The sequence below is a fragment of the Triturus cristatus genome, chromosome 11 (genome assembly GCF_964204655.1).
Source record: "Triturus cristatus chromosome 11, aTriCri1.1, whole genome shotgun sequence".
Taxonomy (NCBI): Eukaryota; Metazoa; Chordata; class Amphibia; order Caudata; family Salamandridae; genus Triturus; species Triturus cristatus.
The window spans coordinates 400359190-400381140 of NC_140594.1; positions in this window are offsets into that span (position 1 = coordinate 400359190).

Here is a 21951-nt window from a genome sequence, read left to right on the forward strand (position 1 = left end):
TATATTTAAAAAATCTTAACAGTGGTTTTAGAAAAACACGTCTAGGAATAGTATAGAGTCCACAGAAAAACATAAAATGAAAAGTGCTCTGTGCTGATTCTGAGTCACAAGGACACAAATCCAATTTTGCGTCACAATGTGCATCACGCGGATAGGAAACCAATAAGTGGTCAATACCCATCCTGAATCTGATAAGATAAAACATCTTAGGGTGATTAAAAAAGAAAGAGAGATAGGGTTCAGTACCTAAAGAACAAACCAGCAATGAGTGTTCGACAGCTCTTTTCATGCTATATTCTGCACAATCTCTTGAGTTCATAGCTATATGTCATAAACATTCTTTTCAATTTGACTCTTGGAATTTTGACTATATTACCGGGAGTGTCAATACAGTCTGGTAGCCCCAACTTCCCTAGCAGCTCGTGTATATACCTAATCCAGGGAATTTTCTTGACACAGTCCAGTTTCAAACAATCAGTGATTATAGCACAATTTAGGACAGTCTCTTCTTTCACCCAAATACTACGCTATAACAGAAGTGATGATAACTGAAGATGAAAAGATAGCGGGGTTACACCTAATTCATTATGACAAATAGTAACGGCAGTACTTTTAGGCACTGTTAACAAGCGTTTCAAAAACATATTTTCAACTCTCTGTAGACCAGCAATGTTACAAAACCCCCAGACACTCGCGCCATACATAGTGATGGCGCACGTGCAAGCCTTATATATGTCTGTAATGACTTTTATAGGCCGGGAGCCTAGTTTTTTTGTGAACCTAAACATAGCCTCAACGTTATGATTAAAACCTCCAATTCTTGCCTCCACTAAGTGGGACCATGTATTTATTTGATTAAAAATAATGCCCAAGTAGGACAAGGTGGGTACACAAAGTAATTTTGCATTATTAATTAACCCTTTCGATGCTTGTGACGGAGCGGTACCGTCATGCGCGTCGGTCGCGCTGTGCGCATGACGGAACCGCTCCGTCACGGCCCCGCCCGCGCAACGTACCTTCAGCACGGCGCTGAAATTCGCGCCGCGCTGAAGGGGTTAAACATGTTTTTGTGCTCATAGGAGGTTTGCCCACCACCATAACATGGGATTTAGCAACATTTGTTTTCAGTCCAAAATCACTCTTAAAACCATTAAAACTAGTTAAAAGCCTCTGCCGCCCCACCCCTGTTCTGGACATTAAAACACAATCATCGGCATATAGAAGTGCTGAAAGGGGTCTACAGCCTATCTGAGGTACATCCATATTCCCATTGAGCATATTACTCTCCAGGTCGTTGATGTAGAGGCAGAATAAAAAAAGGGCGAGGACACAACCTTGACGGACCCCGCGATCCATCTTTATTGGAGCGGTGAGCTCGCCGTTAACACCATACCACACCCTACCCGTTACACCCTGGTGCATTGCTGCCAAGAAGTGGACAATCAATGGTTCTATACCCATAGAGAGTTTGTTATTCTGTGGTCTTGCACCTTGCTTCCTGATTAATATAACATTCGTGGTCGCAATTATTGACATAAATGATGTTGCAATGGACTCAAAATGTATAACCTCAGCTAGACAGTCTAAAATTTCTCTTAAATTTACTTCTATGATCTGCTTAAGGACGCAGTCAGGATTTATAGCCGACCATTTCCTAAGTAACTCCTTATTTCTAACAAGATTCAAAGGGTGTATTCTAACAGGATCATAGTTTTCATCAATTCTGTTTGCCAAATCTAGTGAAAGGGGATAATGATCACTTAGTCCATTTTTTGTGTATATTAAAGATAACAGAATGCAAGCTAAAATAATCCCATAAGACAATAAAATCAATCAGAGTGCCCTGGCCTCTTCCTACATATGTTGCCAAGCCAAGTGCCCCGTCTTCTAGGAGATCAATAGTAATATAGAGAGAATATTTTAACAAAAGGGATTTAAATATATTACCACACGGGTTATGATCAAAATGGTGACCACCATCACTGTCCCCATTAAATAAATGGCATACAGAGCATTTAGAAAAGGGGCATATCTTACAGTTGAAGTCACCTCCCCAGAGTAAAACAAAATCCATAGTTATCTCCTCAATATGCCTAGATAATGTGGATTCCAATTCTTGGTCAATACAGGTATCGAACATATTAAAATTGTTATGGTAAAAATTTACGACAACAAGAGTCAGATTTTTTTAATATAAAATAAAAATGATTTGAAAGTGCGGGGACTCCAGGCAAATTTTTCCCACTTTCCTATTTAAGGTGGTTGAGACCAGTTAGAAGCCCTCCTTTATTGTGTCCTCCTAGAGATACCCTTGCTGGTGTATGGATGGAGTAAAACCCATTTAAATGTGTTATGTCACACATCCAAGTCTCCTGAAAACAAATTATGTTATATTTTTCAATAAAGCTGACGCATTCCTCTATCTCCAATTTGTTCCGCAGCCCAGCAATGTTCCAAAAGAGGCTTCCGTGAGTTATCAAAGTGTTCTGAGTGATTTGCACTCTCTCAATGCCACTTGGAGCTGAGACTGGACCCTCCCGGAGCACCTGATCAATCGGTGCTTGTGCATCCAACTCAACAAAGATAGATGCGTCTGTGTCGCTGGACACACCAGGAGACTGTGAGGCCATGTCATGCTGTGTGTCACTGGACGCACCCAGAGACTGTAAGACGTGGGTTTTAGAACGCAATCCAGCGATATTCCATGAGTTAATCCTCCTGAGGTGATCTGCGGGAGTGGGCATGGAACTAAATGGCTGCATAACTAGGGGGGAAGGACAAATCGTACAACATGGGGTCAGGGGACTAGAACAGCGTTCACGTTGGTCTGAGCGGTGGGTCATGGACAGGGTAACACCATCTCTCTCTATTAAGTCCTTTATTTTCCACGAGGCAGGTGATCTTTCCACTATCTTAGGACAACAGGGTCTGCTAGCCTGCTCTAAAGTACCTCTCTCACAGCCCACAACCGGCCTTCCACCAGAATCTAGATGCTGGGTGGGGGGGCGGAATCCGTCAGTAAATATCTTCCAGATTGTTAAGGGCTTCAAAATAGTTGTTGACTGGGACAGCATAACCGTGCCGAGCTAGCCCCGATCCGAAATCCTCCTCCAAGAAGTGCTGAGAAGGTTTGGGGGGTTGATAGAAGAACCCTAAGGGGACAACGCTTATCCCCCTACTTCTGACCGGCCAATTACCCACCCTATCTAAGATAGTTCGGACCAAGGCTGGGGATCTGAAGGACAACACTACACAGTCAGCGGGCAAAGCTTTATTAGAATTTCCGACCCACTCTATTCGCCGTGCCATCCTAAATTCGGTGAAAAGATTAGAAGTTATTCCTGTTTTCCCTCCTAAGAAATGAAGGGCTTTATTTCGCAAAGTCGCCCAATGCTCAGCTTCACCATATGGCAGTGGGGGCACATTCACCAACACTACAGTGTATGGTGTTGCTTCTGGTGGAAGGTGTAGTTCTTTTGGACCCTGTAAACTGCCCCAAGTGCCCTTTTGGGTACTAGAACTAATTTGATTGTGGCTCACCTGGCCCAAAATATAACCCTCTCTGCCTAATGTCACCCGATTAGGGACAGATCTTATGATGTCTTATCCCAGAGAACTACCCTGTGTATAATAAGGGGCCTTTTGCTGTATTATCGTCGGAGGTGCAACTCCTACATCCTCATGGGCAGGTCTTACTGAGTCGCTAGATGATGTTAGGGGGTTCAATTTATTTTGTTGAAAAAGAACATTACACATAGCATTACCCCGAGGGTTATTTGGCCCCCCATTTCCCATATCAATGCCCGGTGGATCTGTAGAGCAACTAGAATGACTCTCTGTCAGTACTACAGGGGAGGAGTTAATATGTCTTTCCAAATTAGCTAACCTCCCCTCCATACAAGTTAACATTGTCGATAGTGGCTTTAAAAGGACTGACAGTGTTTCCTCCATTTTTTTCCAGAACTTCCCTTGTTCCAAAGGTGTAGAACCGCCAGACTCTACAATAATATTAGTGGGGGTGGCGTGGACCTGATTTAAATCAATGGCCCCGGGTGCAGGTGCGAATTCACAACTGTGTGTTTTTTGCCGAATGTTAGATTGCCTGTTAGCGCCCTGCCCCTTTTTCTTCTTCGCCGGAGGGAGGAGGCACTTTGCATGACTATTTTTTCCTTTTTGACCCCTGGTGATTACATTGGGTCTATTGGGTCCATGCAGTGGCTCCTGGGACTCGGGTAAATTGGTATTTATAGTATTAATGCTATCAATTATGGGGGAGTGTGACAGAGAGGATGCCACAGGATTAGGTGCTGGAGTAATGTAAGCATCCTGTACAATCAATGGCTGTGATTGAACAGCCAGGGGCTCAAGCGATAGTCTGCGTTCAGTTAAAGCAATTTCATGCATTAACGCAGACTCGGCCCTTAACACAAAAGCATCCAGTGTGCCAACTACCCCCTGGCCTGTTAGTGACTTGCGCTTGCTCATTGTAACAGCCCCAGGAATATCAGAAGGTGATTAGAAGTCCAGTACAGTCCAGTACAGTCCAGTATCTTATAACACACTTGAAACACTTATAGCACACAAACCAGGATACCAAGATTACATAAGACCTCGCAGGAAAAATAGAGTGCGGCGTACAGCGTGCAACGTCCAGCGATGGTAAAATGGAGACAACAAAGGTTGGGCTTAAAAAGTCCTCAGTAGCAGCATGTACGGTGTCTACCCACACAGTTAAAGTGTAACATGCAGCGGTAAAAAGGATTGACAAATTTTTTTAGGGTTTATTGACCCAGAAGAAGAAATGCAGCGCAAGTCCGTAATTAGGCACTGGCTGGAAGAGTCAAGACATGTTCACCGCGCCTCCACTCACCGGCTCCTCCTTCCCCCAGGACGATCGTGGTGCACCGGCACCGGCTATCAGCAAGTCCCGGATCCCAGGTCCCGGGTCTCTACCGGCGTTGCCGTCTGGAAATGAGACAACACCTGAATTTGATGCAATGAAGTTTCAGTCCTCAGATTTCCCTCTTCCGGGTCCAGGATCCTCACAGCAACAGAGAGCTTAAGGAGGACTCTTGGATTCTTTTTTTTTTTTTTTTTTTTTTTTTCAAAAATTTTATTGAGACAATAAATCAGTTACAAGCATGGGCCTACAACCACCAGGGCCGGCCGCTAGATTCAGAAAGGATCGTAAATTAGTCAAGGCAGTAGGCGACACCTGGGGCCCAGCCCCGTAAATGGCACAGGATAGCTCGAGAGAGGCAGGAGACATACAGTTAACATAAATAATCAACAAAAAACAAAAGGCGAGGCATACGGACAGAAAACGTGGGTCAGGCTACATCCGGGGGACTTTTACTCCAAGACTTCAATTAACTATCAACAGGAGGGAGTACTGAAAGATCGGGGGGGGGGGTAACGGGAAAGGAACATCTATATTCGATTATCACAATCAGTTGCGAGGAACCATCAAGGGTCAGGGGGACAAAGCAATATCGGTGTCCACTAGGGGGGGCGTACAGATACCCCCACGATATACGTTCCATTGCCCCCAAATTCTACCCCATGCCCCGGGTTTACCGCGGGCCACATATACAGTCTTCTCCCTGAACATACACCAGTCCATGTTTTCCTTCCATACTGACACGGTGGGTGGCCGCTGGGAGCCCCAAAGCTGCGCTATATCCCTCTTGGCAATCATGTAGCCCAGGGCCGCCCACCGAGTCTGCGCCGCGTTATAATCATTGGGCTCCCACACATTCAAGACACAGCGACGCACCTCCGGCAGCAGCGCCACCCCGGTGACTTGTCCCATGACCCCATGAACCCGACGCCAGTATTCAGCCACTTCCCGGCACTCCCAAAGGATATGGAGAAAGGTGGCACTGAGCCCACACCCCCGCCTGCAGAGCCCATCCTCCGAGAATCCCATCGAGACCAGACGGGGGCCGACTCTTGGATTCTTAACAGCATCAATGCCAGGCCGCATAAGGGAAGAGGCAGCGAGAAGAAGTGCTGGCTAGTACTGGGGAGTGCTGCCAAGAGGCGAAGGTCACAAGTCCACAACACCTCAATCTCTCTCAATTCCTCCTGCTCCTGACTCCTTTATTCGTTCCCTTCTTTCACTCCGTGGCTGCGGGCTAATGAGCTGAGGAGCTACGAGGCCACTTCTCCGCCACTCTCGCCTCACTCCAACCCCTCCGTACTCAGAGCTGTCTGGGGCAGCCCAATGACAAAAGGCGATGGTAATGTAATGTAATGTCAATATCAATATCAATACTAGAAGCCACTGGAGGCCAATGAATGCTTCTGCAGACCGCAGCCACACAGACGACCCCACCACACAGGTAGTACTCCACCTGTAACCACGGCCGTTGGCTCTCAGCACCGTCGATGCCCGCCATTTACTGTTCGTGGCTCGCGGGTGCCTAATCACTGCAGATTACAACCGGCGATGAAACAAAACTTGATCCCGCCGCATTAAACACTACGTTGAACACTGCAAAAGGTCCGGTAGCTACTGCTGACAGGGGGTGGGGGGGGGCTCGGCGTTTTTTGGCCGCGTTCACAACCGACTACTCCCAGCCGTTCACCACCGTTCACCGCCCTCAGCTCCTCATCTCTCACTCCCTCACTCCTCGCTCCTTGTAGCAAAACGTGGACTGGAGTGCCACACTACAGTTGGGTTGGTGATGCAGGCTCACAGAAACAAAGCGGAGGACCAGAACACTGGAGCCAACACAGGAGGGGCTCTCATGAGACTATATATTTTTTCGTTATCCTCCATTAGTTATTAGTAAGGAAGGGGGAAGAAAAGCGTTCACCGACAGCATTCGGTTAGTCTTAGGGAGACAAAGAATGCTGTGGTCTGTGGTAGATGCCGCCCAGAAGTCATAGGTATATGTAACAGGAGCTGCCATTGAAAGGAAGTGGAAATGCGCTTTAGATGTTGCCGTTATGTATGGCTGCTATGCGGTTGTAGACTTTACTGGGCTGACAATGGGTGGGGAAATGCTATGTTGTCACTGTAGGTTTAATTACATGAATCACGCATTCTCTCTGGTGTTTGTCCTTGGGGTTCTTGCTGACTGGTGGTACACATGGGATCAGGTTTGCTTTTGACAGGAGGTATGTTTTAGTGGGGTACATAGTGTAAATTAATGTTGGCGTGAGGAAACAAAAATCGTACCCTTTGTACACTTAATATTATTGTGTGCATCATGCAGAGGATGAAAAGTAGCAGGAACGGCTTTGATGCCGTATAGGCTAGCAGAAAGAACTGTTTTGGGGTGGTCAGTTGAAGAGATTGTTTAATATGTTTTAAACTATTACAGTGGCTTTGGGGAGGGCAGCAGCTGAAAAGCTCTGTCTTTACTGGTAGGCAGTGGTTTGATGGGGACCGGCCATCAGTCTTTCTGTTGGTGGTGGACAGGGGAGCAGTGGGCGGCGGTCACGGGTTCACAGTGAAATCCGAGGGGTGGTTTTAAAGGCGGGCCGAAAAGCATAACTGCGGGGTTCGTAGGGGTGAGAGTAGAGTGTAATGAATGCGTTAGTAGCAGGCATAAAGGCAGTAGTCTGTGTTTGGAGGTGGTCAACTGAGCGGGCTTCGCTTGAAGGTGGGTCATCAAGTAGGAGGATGTGTTTTGTGGGCCAGCTGGAGGCAGTGTTATGTAACTTTGCTGGAGGGCACAGCAGCAGTATTTACTGATGTATGTAAATTGCCAGATGAAATGGCAGATGTGACCAATGGAGGAACCAGAATCCTTTTTTTATGGCTGTGGTGAGCCCCTGCAGGATTGCGGGTCGTTGGCCTGAGAGCTCTTGACTGACAAGGAGAATGGGTGGGCCCCCTAAATGTACTTTGAAGGGGCGCCCCTTCAAGTTTCGTTACGCCACTGACTTAAAATAACATAACAATTAACAACAAGCTAACACCGCGCAGGACTCCACTTCCTAATAAATACAAGTTGTTCATTCCATCTACGTTTTGGATTTTATGTGGTCCTAGCTTTCTGCAGTGATTGCCAATAAAGCCATCTATCCTGCTAATAAACAGGACATGAGAACGATAGCAAGTGTAACTTTCTTACTGAAAAGGTCCCACTTTACAGGAACACCAAGTTGGTGGACTCATGATATACTCATGTCGCCCTGGCATCTCACCATTGGTGTTGCTTTTTTAGGGGATGACAGAATGAAGGTGAGGGTTTTTGTATCCTTACTTCTTCCTCCTGCTGTTCACCATGCCATTTCATCGTCCTTTGGTACGCCTCCTTATACTGCCGCATGTTCTCCCTACTGGGGAAAAACACAAGTCTTCTCACAAGTTTTTTGCATTCTTGTTGATTATAAACATGTGTATCTAAAAATGTGTCAATGACTACAACCTCTTCTACATATTTATGATATGTGTCCATAAATAACGTGAATAACAAACCATCAGCGTAGTTGATATCTTATCAAGGAAGAAGACATGTTGGAGCCCACTAGTCCTCTGTGACATCTTAAAGGCTTGTATTCTTGAAGCCACCTAACGCTTCGGTATTCTCCACAACCCTAATATACAGAGAGAAGAGAATACAAGAAAGCATTCCCATCAATAATGAGTATATAAGAATCCGTTACCGGCTCTACAAACCCTTTGGAGCACATGGACACTACCTCCTATAGGACATGGGCTCTATGTAGCCTACATCCACACTACACCCTTCCATATCATGTATCAGGCAGAAATCATGCTCATAATGTTTAAATAAACACATGTTACCATAACCCTTTGGAGAAAGGAAAGAGACATATTGTTTCCTAGGATTCACCTACATTTTCTCATAATCAATCTCCACCCAAATGGTCAGTAGAAAATGGAAACCAAATGTCTACATATTGAGGATGGGGGATTGCACCTGTGAATGGGCCTGATTGTATGGGAACACAGGAAGCTTGAACCATTGTCTGATTAAGGGGTGATCCTGCATATCTACCATGCCCGCCACACATCGCAGTCATACACCAAAATGTGCTACGGGTGTTCAGACACGTACATGCATCATAAGGTACTCATCAACTAGTAGACCTTGTTGACTAATAGCGATATCCCTGCTAGGTGGGCTGCTTCTCAAGACCTAAAAGCATGAGGCCACTATTCCAAGCTTGATGGTGCTTTCCTCTGTGACCAGTAGATCTTGGCGAGCCAATGAAACCTCAAGCCAGGCACCAGGCTCTGGTTCAACTAGAAGTCCTCTTGGACTCTATATCCAAAAACCAGATTAGCCTCCAAGTAGCTTCTCCCTCCCACCCTCTAATCTGAATCACAAAGCTCCCCCTCCCACATGCCACTCCTGCAGAAAAAGAGGTGCTGTCCAGTGTTGTGCTGTGTTAATGTTGCAGATGGGCTGATAGTCAAGACCCTCCAGAGGGCTGTGAAAGTGCTCAGATAGGCATTTTAGGCTAATGATTATTCTTTGAGTACTTCCACAATACTCTGTAGCGTCTGTATGGTCACGCCTTCTAAAATACCTGCCTCAATATAAAAGGTAATGACACATGCAAAAATCCTGCAGGGTGTGGGCTCTGTGTGAACATCTTCCTGCAGCTGAGATATGCACTTCACTTGTATTATGTGAACTCCATGGGGCTTTGAATTGCCTTCAATGGAAATGTTGAGCCTCTCCTCGAATCTCCTGAAACTTGAAACAGAGTAACCTCCCATCCCCTTAACTTTGTATTTTTTTTTCCAGAATGATTTCTTTGGTTTATCGTGATTTAGGATATAAAAACATGCATTTATCGTACTAATGTAGCTCATTAAAGAATTAAAGACAAAGCCCTAATGAAAAAATGGGAAATTGCAGGCATCGCTCCCATCACCCTTTGTGTGTTCGATGAAGCCCCCTAAGTGGCCTAATGTATGCACACACATGGGTCTTAGGCTAAGTGTGCTACTGGAACCAAGCTACACACGACTGAAGAGCCCCAAATAGGCCAAAACCAGTCTTGGGTTGCTTGTGCTCCTATGCAGAGAGGACCTGGATTGACAGTTCAGGCTGGACTGTTCCAATTAGAACAGGACCATGTCTGATTTGCATTTGGACATGTTTAATCTGAGGTGGCACGGTGGGCTAAAGGATGCTATTGCTTGGATAAATTGCAAGCACTCCTTCCATCACGTTTTGTGCATTTGAGGGAAAGAGATACTCTTTTAATGGATAGACTGAACAACGTGAGACCAGGACAAACTGGGATCAATCCTGAATTTCCAGTTTATTTAATCTGTGCTATCCTAAGGGCTTACCTTATTTCACTGTGTCTTCTTTTCCTTTATTGTCACATTTGAAAGTACATTGAAATACATCTGTTCAGGATGTGTTCTCTATGAAAACCTCTCTTGTATCTAGTCTAATAAACTATAGTGTTGCTCCATCCCTAATTACAACTTAAAGCCACATATACACATGACAACTGAAGTGCTGCTTGCTCAGTAATACCATCAGAATGGAGAGGAAGGCCCTGAAGGTTTCTACGTTCATGTTTAGAACCGGTCACTAAATGCCATTCAGTAAATGATGCAATCTAATGTACTAAAAAGAAACGCTTCTGCATGTCGAAAGAAGTACACTTTTTATGAATTTTGAAGACTCTTTCCTATATTTTAACAGGATGCATGATTTACTATATATATTCTGAGTGCTAGGTTTATGTTACAGCTCCTAAAGCTAAGATAAACCATTGGCTTGGCTCTGCTCTCTCTGTTAATTTACTGGCTTGCCCACCTCTGTATTGGCCAACCCAGCCCTTCTGTAATCTCATTAGCAATGCTAATAGGTCGCAACTTCGAGAACTATTGGCCTTGCCAATATCTTTTAGCCATATTCTGCAGCAGAGCAGATGCTATGCAGCATGGCTGAAAGGAAAACAAGCATTTGCAATGCAGTAGGTCTCGCATTTGTGAGTGTTTAAGCTATTGGCATTTTAAATGACAATACCTTTTATTTTGTTTTTAAAAACCAACGCATAAATAAAAGGCATTGTCAGTTACAATGCCAATAGCTCAAACTCTCGCAAATGCGAGACCTATTGCATTGCACATGCTAATTTGTTCTATGCCATAGAAATTGAAACTATTGCTAACACAGGTGAGGTCAACAATTTGTGGTGATTTCACGATGGATAAACAGGGAACAGGTTTAACTCTGTCTCTTGATAGGCACTTCGTGTCTTGCGGCGCTATCAAACAGTTATAGCTGTTGGTGGCGCTGTACAAATACTGAAGCACAGGACAACACACATAGGAATGCATGTAATAAGTATTTTTTCTAACTTTTGAAATATCTTGGGGCATCCTACTGACTTTAGCAACACAACAAGTTGACGGGACATTTAAAAAAAAAAAAAAAAAAGATACCGGACGGAAGGCTGTACATTGTCAAGCATTCACCCCTAGTCATAGATCTGGGTTAAATCCATTGTTTTTTGCTCACCGTGCCACCCCAGTTTGGACCCAGCCTTTCACGTCCTACCTACCATTTGAGCACCTAGTGAACAATATCAATGTGTAATCTAAAACGTACAATTTCTAATTCAGAAGGGGTTGTTTCAGTGCTATTATGTACATATTCGTATTATTCAAGTCAGTAATGATAAGGCCTGTTATTCAGAGAGGGGCGAGCTTGCGCTGTCGGCAATCTCTATCGCAAACCTTGAAAAAACGTATAACATTGATTGGAAAATATTAATGACTGACCACAAAAAGGAGATTAACGATAATTGCATACCTTACATTACATTATACCATTGTTGCAAGGGAGAGGATTTTCTCAAGTAAAACCTGCACTAATGTACTTGCAATTACTAGACTGCCCATGGAATATTTTTAACATTGCTAACTTTCTGGTTGCCGCAGCACGGTCAAGGAAAAAACTTGATGCACAGCTTAGTTTATGACTTTAGTGATATATGTACTTGTCTGGATGAATTTTTATGATGTTGTTATTATATTGTATTATTATAATGTATTTAATTAATAGTATGAATTATTGTGATGTACTTTTATGATTTTAATTAATCGATTAAAGTGGTTTGACTGACTGACTCGCATAGTCAAGCAGGAAGGAGAACCTGTGAATCGAATCAGAATCGCATACCTTACTCTACATAAAGTATGTCTGGTAGCTAACTGTTGACACTGGGACCCAGGTTCTGATCCCGGCTTGCCTAGTTACTTGAGCGTATCGTTTGGTCCTCGGCAAATTAATCACCCTTTGCTTAGTTCCTTCATCTGCCAACCCCGAGAGCGATTAGAAACTGAACAAGCATGGATGTTAAGTCCCATTTAAATAGAATATAAATATATATTTTAATACAAAAACATGACCCTTGACCGTCCCGCTCAGGTGTGTAGTGTCCTGGGGGACAGGGTAGGCCTAGGGGCATGGGGGACCACTCACACTAAGAAGGGACACAACAGTCAGGGTCACTGGAGTGGGCCGAAGACCACGAGCGGTCTCGCGCCCGTTTATTTATACCTTCGGGCGTGCCCGCCCTCCGGGTGCGTGGGTGCGTGCTCAGCGTGCTGGAACGGGCCGGGTGGCTCCGTTACCACATCCCTCCAATCTTTTAGATACAGAGATCATTTATCACGGAACAGTTCTGCTCGTGCGCACACCACGCAAAGTCTCTGAGTCTCTTACTTGGGGCTGGGTTTGGCCGAAGGCCATACGGCTGGCTCCGGGGACCGTCTCCTTGGCCGGTTCCACAAACTCCTCTGCCACTGGGTGCACTTGCCTCTTCGGAGGGCCCGTCCTCTCGGTCTCCCGCACCGGGCGGTGGGGGTGCGCTCTGCGATGTGCTCGCCTGCCCTCCTGGTGAACTGCACCCTTCTCGGGCCTCGAGCTCCTCCTCCAGCGGGTCAGTCTCAGGGGAGACGGAGGTGATTCTTTTGAACCAAGACGCATTTCGAGTCACAGTCCGTGTTCCTCTCCGGGCTGACACCATGGTGCCCTGCACCCCGGTTACCTCCCACACTTCCGGTTCAAACGGGGTGCGATACTTCCAATTCGGGTACCGGTCTTTCAGGATGACCCTGTCTCTCACCTGGAGACTCCTCGCCTGGGCTCTCCTCGTCCTACTGGCCTTCTCGTTGGAGGTCCGCCTTCTCCCTTGAGCCGCCTCTTGATCTAGCGGCCGAGGCTGCCACACGTGACTCGCCGGGATATTGTCTCTGGGGGCCTTCTTGAACAGAAGGTGCGCTGGCGCACACCGAGTCGTACAGTGAGGTGTCCGGCGGTATGCACTTAGGAATTGCGAGAGGCATTGATCCGCGTCTTCCCCTTGCTCGACTCCGATCCTCAGAGCCCGGTTCATCGTGCGCATAAATCGTTCCACCTCTCCATTCGCCTGGGGCCACTGCGGGGTGATCTTCCTGTGCCTGACCCCTCGAGCTGCTAAGTAGTCCTGGAACTCTCGTCCCTGGAATGGTGGCCCATTGTCCGACCGGACTTCCTCCGGTAGGCCCATCATGGCAAATATGCGGTCCAGCGCCGCTCGCACCTGGTTGAATGCTGTGGAGGAAACCACTTCCACCACCGGGAACTTGGAGTGTGAATCCACCACCACTAAGGTGTGTCGCCCATCCGGGAAGGATCCAAAGTCCACACTCAACTTGGACCAGGGTTCCAGACATGGGTCCTCCGTAATCACCGGATGAGGTGCCGGCTCGCCCCCGGTGATGTTACACGAGTGACAGTTGCGGATGACTTCCTCAACCAATGCATCCATCCGAGGGAACCACACCTTGCTCCGCAGCCTGGCCTTGGTCTTGGAGACGCCTTGATGCCCTTGATGCGCCAACCTAACCACCTCTCCTTGGAGACTCTTCGGAATGACGAGTGTTGCTCCTCTCAAAACCACGCCATGCGGCCCCTCGCTGAGTTCACTCTGCGCGTTCCACATTTGCTGCCGATAGACTCTCTCATCTTCAGTGAGGGCCTGCACCCCGTCCAGGAAGTTCCGCCAGTGGTGGGTCGCCAGCGTGCGCTTCACCTTTACGAGGCAATCGTCCAGCTCTGTGGCTTTTCCGATGTCTTCCAGCGTGAGTGCCACCGGGCATGCTGCTTGCGACACCAATCGGACGAACTCTTCCGTGCCTCGCTCATCTGACTGATCAGGGCGCCCCGGCTCCGGGTGTCGGGACAGGAAGTCCGCCGGGTTGTTGGCCCCGGGTCGGAATACTACCTCAAATCGGTAAGCTTGCAATTGGACTGCCCATCTCTCGATCCTCGGGGGCCCTAGCTGCGCCGTGCCGGCGAAAAGCGGGACGTGGGGCTTGTGGTCGGTGACCACCCGGAAGTCGTGACCATATAGGTAGAGATGAAAATGCTGACAGGCCCACTTGATGGCCAGCGCCTCCCGCTCAATCTGCGCATACCGCATCTCCGTGGCCGTCAAGGCTCTGCTGGCGTATGCGGTCGGGACCCATTCCTTTGCCTCCGTTTCCTGCATCAGGACTGCGCCCAGCCCAACGGGGCTCGCGTCCACCACCACCTCTGTCCTCCGGTGGGGTCTAAAGTACGCCATGACCTTGTCGTCGATCAGCGCGTCCTTGACCGCTTGGAACGCCAGATCTTCCTTCGCCGCCCAGGTCCAGGGCTGACCACTCTTCGTGAGAAGCCGGAGCGGCTCCGACAGGGACGCCAGGTTGGGAATAAAACGTCCACAGTAGGTTGCCATCCCTAGAAAACTCCTGACCTCGGTGGCTGAGGTGGGCCTCGGGGCAGCTCGGATCGCTTCCGCTTTCTTCGGATCCACTCTCAGGCCTTCCCTCGAGAAGACGTAGCCGAAAAACTCGACCGACTCCTGGTAGAAGGAGCACTTGGCCTCGTGCAGGGTGAGGCCGCTGTCCGCCAGCCGCTGCAGCGTGTCTCGCAGATGCCGATGGTGCTCTTCCAGAGTCTTTGAGAACACCAAAATGTCGTCACTCAAATTGATGACTCCCTGGAGACCCGAGAGAGTCTCCCTTATGGCGTTTTGGAACACTTCGGCCGCTGACGAAATTCCGAAACTCAACCGCTTGTATCTCCGCAGGCCGACGTGGGTGGAGAAGGTGGTGATGTTGCGGCTGTCTGGGTGGAGTTCGAGCTGATGGTACCCCGCGTTGAGATCCAGTTTCGTGAACCACTGCGCGCCATTGAGGTCGGCCACGATATCGTCCATGGTGGGCGTGAGGTGTCTTTCGCGCTTGACTGCCTTGTTCGGGAGGCGCAAATCCGCACACAGACGGATGGCGCCTGGCTGCTTGGGTTTGGGCGCCACAACTAGGGGGGACACCCACGGGGTGGGACCCGATACCTTCTCGATTACCCCTAGGTCCTCCAACTTCTTCAACTCCTCCTCCACCCGTGGTCGCAGGAGGAATGGTATTCTCCTGTGACGCAGCGCCATGGGCCGGACCGTCGGGTCTACGTGCAGTTTGAACTGTTTCCCGCGTAGGCACCCTAGACCTCGAAACAGCATTGGAAAGTCCTTCAACATCTCCCTTGCATGCAGGTCATGCACCTGATTCGCAAAGAACACCAGCGCCAGATCTTCGGCGGTGTGGCAGCTCAGCAGGGTGCCCCTCTTGCCTTCCGCCACGTGGAACGTCGTGGCCAGCTTCCTGCCATCACTGACGACCTCAACGTCGATCACCCCTCGCAGGGACAGTGGCTTGTCACTGTCATATGTGAAGATTTGGGCTTTGGAGGGCCTCAGGGGTGGTCGTGGCGACAGCCTCTCATACTGGCAGCTGTCTATGACGTTCACCGACGCCCCCGTGTCGATGAGAGCGCTCACCGGGGACCCGGCCACCGTGATGTCACACATGGGTGGCGGTCTTCTCCTCGTGCCTTCCCGGCCCACGAATGAGACGAAGAATACCTCCTCTTCCTCCACCTCCTCATCGAACTCTGACTTGGAGTTTTCGCGCAGGGCGGCGGATTCCTCCGCCGTCAGTTGGTGCACGTGCGCCGCAGCTCCACGCGGGCCGGAAGCACCGCCGCGCCCCCTTCTGCCACCTCTGCAGACCTTCGCGAAGTGGTTCGCCCGTCCGCACTTCAGACACGTTTGTCCTATTGCGACGCACCGGCCGCCAGGCGGGTGACCTAGGCCGCAGTTGCCACAGGCGCTGCCCTGCGGAGCCCTCGCGGCTCCTCGCTGCTGGTTCGGTCGCTTCTGCAGCACATCCACCCTCTCTTCCTTGACTGCCGGCGGTTTCGGGGCCGTAGCTGGCCGGTTGAGGGCAGCCTCCATCTCGTCCGCCCGAGCGTTGGACAGCTCATGAGACCGGCCCAGGATCAGGATGTCATCTAGGGAGATGCCTGGCTGCCGTAGGATAAGGCGCCGCAACGGGACCGACCTGCAACCCTGTATGAGCTGAGCCCGAATCTCTGCTCTCTGGTCCGGTAGCTCGCAGGACAGCGAGAGTTTTCGGAGGCGGGCATAGAAGACGTCGATGCTTTCGGTTTCCTCTTGTCGCGCCCGGCGGAGCTTAAACCACTCAAAGTCGGGATTGGTTTGGGGATCAAAATGGCGGTTCAGGGCCCTTATGGCGCCCGCATAGTCGTTGGCGTTCCCCCTATCCGGTAGGGTCTCGAAGAGGTCGTACAGTTCTTCGCCACCATAGCACATGAGGAGAGACCTCTTGACCGTATTGTCCGTCTCCCGCACCCCGACAAAGTAGTGCTCCAGCCGTCCGATCCATGAGCGCCACCGCACCGCCGCCGTGGAGGGGTCCGACAGTTCGCTGAACGGCGGCAACGGGGCGACCGCACTGTGTCCAGGCGCGGCGGCCGCTGGCTGTGGCGGCTGCGCTGCACCACTTCCGCTGGCGGCAGGGGCGGACATGCTCGTCGCTCCTCACTTTCACCTTTTAGGCCGATGCAGGCCACCTGCCTGTTGCTGCGCGGAGGCGAGACCAACGGCTGTGCTCCGTGACGCAGACAAGTTGCCTGGCTGGTGCTGCGCGTGGGCGAGACCACCTGTATCTTTTTTTTTCTTGTTCGAGCTTTATTGGCCCGATCTTCCCCTGCAGGCACCCCTGAGGACGCCTCTTGCTGCACGTCTCCCTCGGGGCCTCCCCTGCCAGAGTACCGACGAGCTCTCCAGTTGCAGACGCTGGCAGGGCTCACGAGGGCCGACTCCTCCCCTCCGATCTGAGCTCACCTGCAGTGCGCACGGGTCAGGACTCTCAGCGCGAGGGCGCGCTCGACGAGGTCCGCTTCGTTCCACCTCCGCGGAGAGCGCCGGACACCGCCAGGCAAGACAGCAGGTGCGCAGGAGGGGCGAGGCGCGGGTAGGCTCCGCTCTCGTCGCCAATGTAGTGTCCTGGGGGACAGGGTAGGCCTAGGGGCATGGGGGACCACTCACACTAAGAAGGGACACAACAGTCAGGGTCACTGGAGTGGGCCGAAGACCACGAGCGGTCTCGCGCCCGTTTATTTATACCTTCGGGCGTGCCCGCCCTCCGGGTGCGTGGGTGCGTGCTCAGCGTGCTGGAACGGGCCGGGTGGCTCCGTTACCACAAGGTGGATGGCAGACTGGCTCCCGAACATTTCTGCCCACCTCTCAGTGCCAGCACTCCTGGACTGCACCGGGAGATTCTTTATCCGGTTTGCGCGGACACCCTGTCTCTGGGGGGGCTTAAAACTCCTCTGACCAGGGCGGAGAGCCATTGGGGGCACTGGCTGTTCCCTTAGCTGCCAGAGATCTCACTCACCCCTTGGTGTCAACTCTCAGGCCCTCCTTGGAGGGAGAATCCGTCCCGCTCCACACACCCTTCCCGTCTATGCTCCCAAAAGCACACAAAAGCAGGGACTGCCTCTGTTTTAGGAAAAAAAGAGAAACGTTGATCATCTAAGGTTTTTTTTTGTTGCTACAAAGATGTTTTAAAACGTGAGACACGGACCCAAGCATATGTCCAGGTATCTACCATTTGCAGTGGTGTGTGTGGGGGGAGAATGGGGGGAGGGTGAAATAAATGTCCGCAGTGGTATCTTGTTTATCTGCGTGTGGCTAAGCGCAGGCTTAATGATAGTTTTTATGGCTCGCTTTACAAGGGGCTCATAAAAACCCTCTGACACTAAAAACCGTTTCTATCACCGACGGCGCCAATACACGCTGATGAAACGTGTGACCGTCAGCACCGGGCTTTGTTCATCTGGTTGCTAAGAGAGTTCAGATAGTCCTTATTTTGTCACGAACTCCACGGAAAGAAAAATGTGCTGTAGTTTCAACATAACACAACTGTGCGGCACACGCCTGGTTTTGATCTTTCCATGTGCACAGATATCTACATCTCCCTGCTGCCTTGTGTGCATGCCCATTATAAATAATGCAGTAACCCAATAATCATCACCGGACCTGGGTACAATGCGGGAATGTAAAGAATGGTCCGTGACTCATTCAACGTGAACTTAGTTCAAATATAATATTCCACAAATCTTTCTTGATGTTATGTACACATCTAAATTATTAATCATTTTTGTGTCTTTCCACTTAAATGATAATAAATTCTGTTTGAGTTGTGCCTCATACCTTACTATATAATGCTCCAGGCGCTGCAAGCGGTTTAGAACGGTAGTTTATTCTTAATATTGAACAACAGTACGTAGCCTAGGTCGCTCAGTCAGAAAATGAACTTTCGATCTGTACTGCACGGCAGATATTAGCGATGAGCGTTCAACTAGTAGAGCCTTTGTGCTTGTATTTGTAATGTAATTGACACCTCGTGTCAAGGCGCACTTCCTTCGATCCGCCATCGTGCTTTCAGCGCTTTGATGAAACACACCATTAAAGGTGTGTGCAAACTCTGATTATTGCATGTGCCACGGGTTTCAAATCTACACGAGTAAGTCAATAAATGTATTATAAACCCGCGCATCTAAGTCGTGTTAGGTTATTTTATATATATTTTAATACAGGACGTTAAAAACAATGCAATATTTTAATATATATATATATATATATATATATATATATATATATATATATATATATATATATAGAAAACCAAAAGTCCTGGAACGGGTTTAGATAGAACCCAAAAGCAGGTACGGACCACAGCGTGGAGCTCAAAGTTTTCTTTATTTAGTTTGCAGATTTAAAGTGCATGGTGCCTAAAATTCACTCGTAAGTGCTCAGCCTGACGCGTTTCGACTGCCTCAATATATATATATTACCAAAAAAATTGCCACATGCTCGGAGATGCACTCAAGAGACAAAAGCGGGCCCCCATGACTTTCAAGAAGGTCCTTTATTTCATCGCAAACCGGGTTTCATTTCAATTTATGCAAAAAAAGGTCCAACGCGTTTCAAAGCTCCTGCTTCTTGTTCACGGACCGGCTGGTTGGAGGCGGTGATAACGTCATCTCGGCAAGCCCCTGTTAAGTAGTAGTTGACTGCCCCCAGGTGGGTTGGATCTGTATTCAGTCTGAGGGTATCCTGGGACTTGTAGGAATGAACGTTGCTGCCACATAACCAAGGTATCAAGTATTTCCTGTAGTAGGTAGAGATGAAATTCGGTTTCAGTTTAAAGCATAACTTTGTCTCTTCTGTGTTAAGCGAAATGCAAGTATATCGCTACAGTCCATTATGTATATGGTGGTGCAAGCTCCACGACCGAGGCGGGCTGTAATATATTACCAAAAAAGACAACGTAAACCGATTCAGAATGGCACAAGAGAAGCAGCAGAAACGGCGTTGCTTTACCTAGCAATTTCATGAACTGATATTTGGGAAAGATCTAAGATAGCTGCTACCACTATGGATTAAATATTCATTCAAAGACTACATGGACCAAGATGCAAAGCTGGTACACGCCCAAGGGGGCGGGACTATGAACTTTAAAACAAGCAAAAAAATGTAACGCAGCTGTTCTACCTTAGCCTGCCAGTGAACAAGGGAAGAGGTTTCCAGAAACGCATTTGGCAAGAGGCTTGATTTTTTGTTGAGAGGAGCACGCATTGCTCTGCTGCTGCCTACTGAATAAAGAAGGTAAAAAAAGTACGTTGTGTGGGCGCTTCTCGGCGTGAGCAGTTTTTTAGTGGATTTATAGTGGCCCGCTCTGGTCATGGAGCTGCCCCACTGCAAACAGCAGGCTGGGTGTTTCTAATGAGCAGCACCATGACGACAACGTAAACCGATTCAGAATGGCACAAGAGAAGCAGCAGAAACGGCGTTGCTTTACCTAGCAATTTCATGAACTGATATTTGGGAAAGATCTAAGATAGCTTCTACCACTATGGATTAAATATTCATTCAAAGACTACATGGACCAAGATGCAAAGCTGGTACACGCCCAAGGGGGCGGGACTATGAACTTTAAAACGAGCAAAAAAATGTAACGCAGCTGTTCTACCTTAGCCTGCCAGTGAACAAGGGAAGAGGTTTCCAGAAACGCGTTTGGCAAGAGGCTTGATTTTTTGTTGAGAGAAGCACGCATTGCTCTGCTGCTGCCTACTGAATAAAGAAGGTAAAAAAAGTACGTTGTGTGGGCGCTTCTCTGCGTGAGCAGTTTTTTGGTGGATATATTTATATATATATATTTTCATAATAGTTCACGTGTTGATTTTGATGCAACAATAAATAACAGATAAATATGAGAAGGATTGTGAGTAACACACTAAAGCGAACGGGGACAGTAAATTCAAATTTTAGGGACGTGACGCCTACCCGATGACTATTGAAAAAAAATCTCATAGTTGTTTAGAACTACTAAACTGTATTTATTTTACCCTCAAGTTTAATTTAGGTTTAAGACAAATACAGAAACAAACTAAATACTGGATGTTAAAAATTGCCTACCCAAGAAGGCAACATCGCATACAGATTTGTTACCCCCATCTTTAAAACAACACTATGCCACAGTGTTCTTAAAGCTGAGACATACCAGCCTCAGAAAACAATGTGTGCCTCGGTGTGCGCCGGTCTGTACTTGCCCACATTGATTATAACGGGGTGTGTGTAAGCGCCACTGGAGAGAAGGCAGTGCCTGCTTCGAGGACGTCTGCACCGCGAGGCCGGCTCCACCGCACCTAGAGCCGGCGTGGAGGGTACGGCTGCGTCAGAAGAGAACCACCCTCGGTTAGGGAATAGCCATCAACTCCTGCTGAAAGGAAGACAAGGGACACCCTGTTATACCTGGCAACACCTTCTCTAGGTTTACCCCTTGTGCACATGCGGATCAGATAATCACCTTGTGAAGGGTAGCCCCTTGCGTGGTGTAATCCTAGTAGTAAGCAGCGCTCCTGCGCTGTTTTCTGAGAAACACAACTGCTTCACAAGATAGGTAGCACTAACTTCGCAGTGCTCCAGAGAAATGAAGTCAAGTGCAATGGCAAGCGCCCCAGCACGGCAAAAGTATATACTGGCAATCGCTAAGTTACAGTCTTAGCGCTCCAACATAGATGGCAAAGAAACAGTAAGCAAACTAAACAGCAAGCGCTCCTGCATGGTGATGAGAATGTCAAAGAAACAGTAAGCAAACTAAACAGCAAGCGCTCCTGCGCGGCGTGTTAGTTAACAAACAAAGCGCTCCAGCGCGGCGTGTCAATTTTACCAAACAAAAGCGCTCCAGCGCGGCGTATCATAAGCAAACAAAAAGCGCTCCAGTGCAGCGTATCATAAGTAATCAAAAGCGCTCCTGCGCAACGTGTCATAAGTAATCAAAAGCTCTCCAGCGCTGCGTGTCATAAGCAATCAAAAGCACTCCAGCGCTGCGTGTCATGCCTGTTCAGAGGTCCGGTATGCATGTAGGCAGGGACTGGAGTCCATGGGCCTCAATCCGAAGCGCTGGACCGGCGGGAACTGCTGTGGTTTATGCGGTTTCCCCCGGAAGCGCCTGAGTGACGTAGCAGCGGTTTCCGGTCAGGAAGCTAGACTGCAACACGCCTGCTACGCGGAAGGAAGGTAAACCCGATCCCGCAT